Source organism: Rhinoraja longicauda, chromosome 21, assembly GCF_053455715.1.
Source record: "Rhinoraja longicauda isolate Sanriku21f chromosome 21, sRhiLon1.1, whole genome shotgun sequence".
In the NCBI taxonomy this organism is placed as follows: Eukaryota; Metazoa; Chordata; class Chondrichthyes; order Rajiformes; family Arhynchobatidae; genus Rhinoraja; species Rhinoraja longicauda.
The window spans coordinates 11,046,645-11,052,644 of record NC_135973.1 but is presented as its reverse complement, the minus strand read 5'-3'; positions in this window follow the sequence as shown (position 1 = coordinate 11,052,644).

The window sequence follows — 6,000 nt, the reverse complement described above, 5'->3', positions numbered from 1 at the left end:
ACCTTGAACCTATACTATCTAGTCCTTGATTCTCCTCCCCTGGGGAAAAACGCTATGCGTTCACCCTATCTAATCCCCTCGTGATTTTAGACACCTCCATAAGATCAACCCTCAACCTCCTGCACTGCAAGAATTAACGTCCTTGCTTTAGTTTCGTTTCGTTTGGGGATACAGTGCGAAAACAGGCCCTTCGGCCCACCGAGTCCGCACTGACCGGCGATCCACACACATTAACACGATCCTACACGAGGGACAGTTTACATTTATACCAAGCCAATTAACCTACAAACCCGTACGTCTTTGGAATGTGGGAGGAAACCAAAGTTCTCAGAGAAAGCCCACGCAGGTCACGGGAAGAATGTACAAACTCCGTACAGACAAGCACCCGTAGCCAGTATCGAACTTGGGTCTCTGGCGCCGTAAGCGCTGTCAGGTAGCAACTCTACCGCTGCACCACTGTGCTGCCCTTGCCTGTCCAACCTCTAGCTATGGCTTGGGCTCTCGGGCATCCTCGTAACCCCTCTCTGCTCTCTTTCCATCTTAATGGCATCTTTCCTACAGCAGGGTGAACAAAACTAAACATTGCATCTTTAGCAACACACGTTTATTCTTTCGAGCCCAATTTTTCAGATGGTAAGGTCTGACAATTAGATACTCAGATTAGCGTTAAGTGCAAGATTTTTTAATTCTGAATAGAGGATAATTTGATCTTTTTGTTAATATTTTAATCTAACCTAAGCAAAACCAAATTTCACTCACAAAACATGCTGATCAATAACAATGAATCAATTAGTGCTACAAATCGAGTCTATATCGAAGAGGCTGGAGCTCAGGACCAACTTGCAGAATATTAATTGTTCCAAACCATTAGATTTTCCCTTTAAAATCGAAAGAAAGGAAAGAAATTAGGAAAGCAAAAGGCAGGACATGGAAGATGTATCGACACAGATGTGGTAATGTATATGTGAAGGCCAAGAAGGTAACTGAAGAAAGATGAGAGGTTACAAGAAAGGTAACCCGCGATGGAGGCAGAAGTTACAGTATGAATATTAATTTCTCTAACTTCAAGTAACCCTTGCTTTCCCTCTCTCTCCGTCCCTCCCTAAGCCTAGTCCTCCGAACTAGTTTCACTGTCCTCCTGATTGTTTTTACTGTTTGTATGCCTTGTGGTCACGTATAAAGCCCTAAATGGACACTCCCCCCCCACATCAAAAATCTTCTAACCCCCCTCTCTAACTCCAGGTCCCTCAGGTCGGCCGACTTGGGGCTACTCACTATCCCGCGGTCTAGGCTTAAGCTCAGGGGTGACCGCGCTTTTGCGGTTGCAGCTCCTAGACTGTGGAACAGCATCCCTCTCCCCATCAGAACTGCCCCCTCCATCGACTCCTTTAAGTCCAGGCTCAAAACCTATTTCTACTCCCTAGCATTTGAGGCTCATTGAGGAGGCGCTGTGAACTGTTTGCGTGCTACTGTATGTTTCATTTTTTTTCCCATTGGAACCTAATCAGATGTACAGCACTTTGGTCAACGTGGGTTGTTTTTAAATGTGCTATACAAATAAAATTGACTTGACTTGACTTGACCTTCCTCTCAGCTAACAATGAACCATTCTACATTTCCTCGATCAACATCTGCTTTGATCTGTCATTTTCACACCTTACCGTTCCATATCAGTAGTCTCCCTCTCCCCTGACTCTCAGTCTGAAGTAAGTTGTTAATTGAGCTGAATCAGCGATAAACGTAAACTGGTACAGTGTATGGTAAGAAAATGTTCTGGTGTTATGTTAGGTGTTATGTTGGTTATATGACTGCATATAACCAACCCGGGACTTCACCCATTCCTTCTCTCCAGAGATGCTGCCTGTCCCACTGGGTTACTCCAGCACTTTGCATCTTTCTTCGGTGTAAATTAGCATCTGCAGTTCCTTCCTGCACAGAAGTTATGGTTATGTTTCTCAATTAATTTCTTTATCAGACATTGTAGTTAAGAGGAAAAGCATAAAGTAAAAAAATCATTATGTGATAAAATGCCAACGAGCTTGGTTGAAAGTAGATAGATTGCTGGGTTCAGATGAAATATTATCCTTAGTTTGAAGTTCCACAATTTCACAATTGCTTTTCAATCTTGTCCATGGACAGGCACAGGGCTGGAGAAGTGGGAAACCATCTGTTATCATGCAATTGATTAAAAAGGATGAAAATATAGATTAATTAATTGTAGATCGGTCAGTCTAACCACTGTGGCATTTATTGCAAGGTATTATTGGAGAAACCTCTCAGGAACGGTAGCGCAGCGGTAGAGTTGCTGCTTTACAGCGAATGCAGCTCCGGAGACTCAGGTTCGATCCTGACTACGGGTGCTGCACTGTAAGGAGTTTGTACGTTCTCCCCGTGACCTGCGTGGGTTTTCTCCGAGATCTTCGGTTTCCTCCCACACTCCAAAGACGTACAGGTATGTAGGTTAATTGGCTGGGTAAATGTAAAAATTGTCCCTAGTGGGTGTAGGATAGTGTTAATGTACGGGGATCACTGGGCGGCACGGACTTGGTGGGCCGAAAAGGCCTGTTTCCGGCTGTATATATATGATATGATAAAAGCTTAGTTTAGTTTAGAAATACAGCACGGAAACAGGCCCCCTCAACCCACCGAGCCCACGCCGGGCCATCGAGCAGCCACTCACACTGGTTCCATCTTATCCCATTTTTGCATCCACTCCCTACGTGCAAGTGGCAATTTACAGAGGCTAATTAACCTATACGTCTGTGAACAAGTTATCCTTTCCAAAGACCCAGATTTATCAAGGAGTCAACATGTTTTTCTTTAAAGAAAGGTCATTTCTAACCACCTTGAATGAAGTTTATGTTATGGTAATAAAGGAGGCTATTGAGCATAGTATGTTTGGTACCATCTGTTTGGATTTTAATAAGGCTTTTGGCAAAGTCACATAAGACAGCCTGATCGGGAAAGTAGAAGCCGAGGGATCCAGATGTAAGTGCCAAGTTAGAGTTAAAAACACCTTTCTGAGGGAAATAAAGACCTCCTTATAAATACCGGTTTCCACGCATTAGGTTTCAACTGGTAAGAACCCTGCTTCCTGCAGTTTGAATGGGCAGCATGGTGGCACAGCGGTAGAGTTGCTACCTCACTGCGCCAGTGACCCGGGTTGATCCTGACTCCGGGTGCTTGTGTGCACGGAGTTTGTACGTTCGCCCCGTGACTGCGTGGGTTTTTTCCTGGGTGCTCCGGTTTCCTCCCACATAATAATAATAATAATAATATTCATTTATTGTCATTGCAACGAGTACAACGAAATTAAAAAATAGCCAATCCTGACGGTGCGTAAAAACATATATGCAATAAATGCAAAAACAAATAAATACAATTATATTAAGTACAAAAGATTTTTTAACAGTGTTGCCTAGTGCAGAAGGTAGTGTTCAGTTCTCGTATGGCCCTGGGGTAAAAACTGTTCTTAAGTCTGTTTGTTCGGGATTTGATCGACCTGAAATGTCGACCAGAGGGCAGATGAACAAACAGACGGTGGCCGGGGTGGGATGGATCTTTTATTATTTTGCCTGCTCTACTGAGGCAGCGTAGGCTGAACAGGTGCTCCAGGGAGGGCAGTGAGCAGCCGATGATCTTCTGGGCCGTCGTGATGACCCTCTGAAGGGCCTTCCTGTCCTTTTCTGAGCAGCTGGCATACCATGTGGTTATACAGTATGCCAGCACACTCTCGATGGAGCAGCGATAGAAGGACATCATGAGCTTCTCCTGCAGGTTGGTTTTCCTGAGGATCCTCAGGAAGTGGAGTCTCTGCTGTGCCTTCTTTACTGTGGTGATGGTGTTGGTAGACCAGGTAAGATCCTCTGCGATGTGCGTACCCAGGAACCTGAAAGCGGGTACCCTTTCCACACAGACCCCATTGATGTAGAGTGGGTCGTATTCTACACTGGTTTTCCTGAAGTCAATTATAAGTTCCTTTGTTTTGGAGGAGTTCAGGACAAGATTGTTCACTGAACACCATGCTGCCAGCCTTTGGATTTCATCCCTGTAGGCTGTCTCATCTCCTCCTGAGATGAGTCCAACCACAGTCGTGTCATCCGCAAACTTGATGATGGTGTTGGTGGGATGGGTGGGGGCGCAGTCGTGAGTGTAGAGGGAGTAAAGGATGGGGCTCAACACACAGCCCTGTGGTGAGCCGGTGCTCAGTGTAATGGTGGAGGAGAGGTGAGGGCCTATTTTGACGGTCTGGGGGCGGTTGGTCAGGAAGTCCTTGATCCATTGGCAGATGGTTTGGGAAAATCCAAGGTCAGAAAGTTTGGTGACCAGTCTGCTCGGGATGACCGTGTTAAAGGCAGAGCTGAAGTCGAGGAAGAGCATCCTCACATAGCTCCCCTGGTGTTCAAGGTGGGTCAGTGCAGTGTGAAGAGCAGTGTCGATGGCATCCCCTGTAGACCTATTTGCTCTGTAGGCAAACTGGTATGGGTCGAAGGTGGGTGGGAGGCTGGCTTTGATGTGCTGCAGGACCAGTCTCTCGAAGCACTTTGTGATGACCGGTGTGAGTGCTATCGGACGGTAGTCGTTAAGGCCGCTGATGACAGACTTTTTCGGCAGTGGGATGATTGTGGTGGACTTCAGGCAGGGAGGGATGGTGGATTTTAAAAGGGACAGGTTGAAGATTTTTGTGAAGACCTCAGATAATTGGTCTGCACATTCCCTCAGCACTCTGCCCGTCACACCATCGGGGCCTGCAGCTTTCCTGGGATTCACTGCTCTGCTTAACATCATACTCCTGCACAGTGAAGGTGTTGCTGTCAGGTGCTGGAGAGGGTGTTATGTCTGCCACTGCAGCTTTCACCTCGAAACGAGCAAAGAAACAGTTAAGTTCCTCTGCCAGCGAGGCGTCGCCGTCGGCAGTCGTGCGGTTGCTGGTCTTGTAGTTGGTGATGTGCAGGATGCCTTGCCATACCCGCCGTGGGTCATTGTTGGTAAAGTGGTCCTCAATCTTCCTCTTGTAGGACGCTTTGGCATCCTTGATGCCTCTCTTCAGGTTGGTTCTAGCAGCACTGTATAGAGCTCTATCACTAGACCTGAAGGCGGTGTTACGGTCCTTGAGGAGAGACCTGACATCCTTTGTCATCCAGGGCTTCTGATTGGGATACAACCAGATACGTTTGTCGACGGTGACATTGTCAACACAGTTTTGGATGTAGCAGAGTACAGTTGATGTATACTCCTCCAATTCCAAAGATGTACAGGTTTGTAGGTTGATTGGTTCGGTAAAAATCTCAAATTGTCCCCAGTGCGAGTGTGCGGGGATCACTGGTCGGCGTGGACTCGGTCGGCCGAAGAGCCTGTTTCCACACTGTATCTCCAAACTAAACTAAACTAAAGGTCCACACTGCCATAAAATACTGCATGTTATCTTTAAGTATTGCTAGACATTCAAGGGGTTGGGCCTCTGATTGTGGCAGTAAGCCGGCAAAGAGCACATTTTGCAGTAGTCCTGTACATGAGTAGCCAGCTTATAGCCTGCTTTGCAGTCAGGGGCTATTAAATTAACTGTGCATCTCAAACTGTGGCCCCATTATCAGCGGCCGTTCAGTTCAGCTCCTTTTTTCATGATATGTCGATAAATCTTCTGCAGTTCCCTTTTCTGTTTCTAAGCCAAGATTCCAAGGCCAGGCACGGATTGTAGTTCAGATGAAATGCAAAAATTCTCAAATGATAGATAAACGAGTTTGCCAAATTGCGAATGAAAGATTTGAAAAATTCCAACTATGAATAGCTTTTAAGACCAAGGACATAAAATGTGGTACACAGATACAAAGCAACAGGTGTTTATTTGTTGGTCTTGGGTATCCAGCAACAGCAATACTGTTCCATTTGCTCACATTGCTTACGTGTTTTTTAATGCTCTTGAATTACAATCTTTTGTTTACTCTCAGAAATTAAATCACTAATTGAACTATCTTTTACCACTTTTCTTGTATGGGGTCC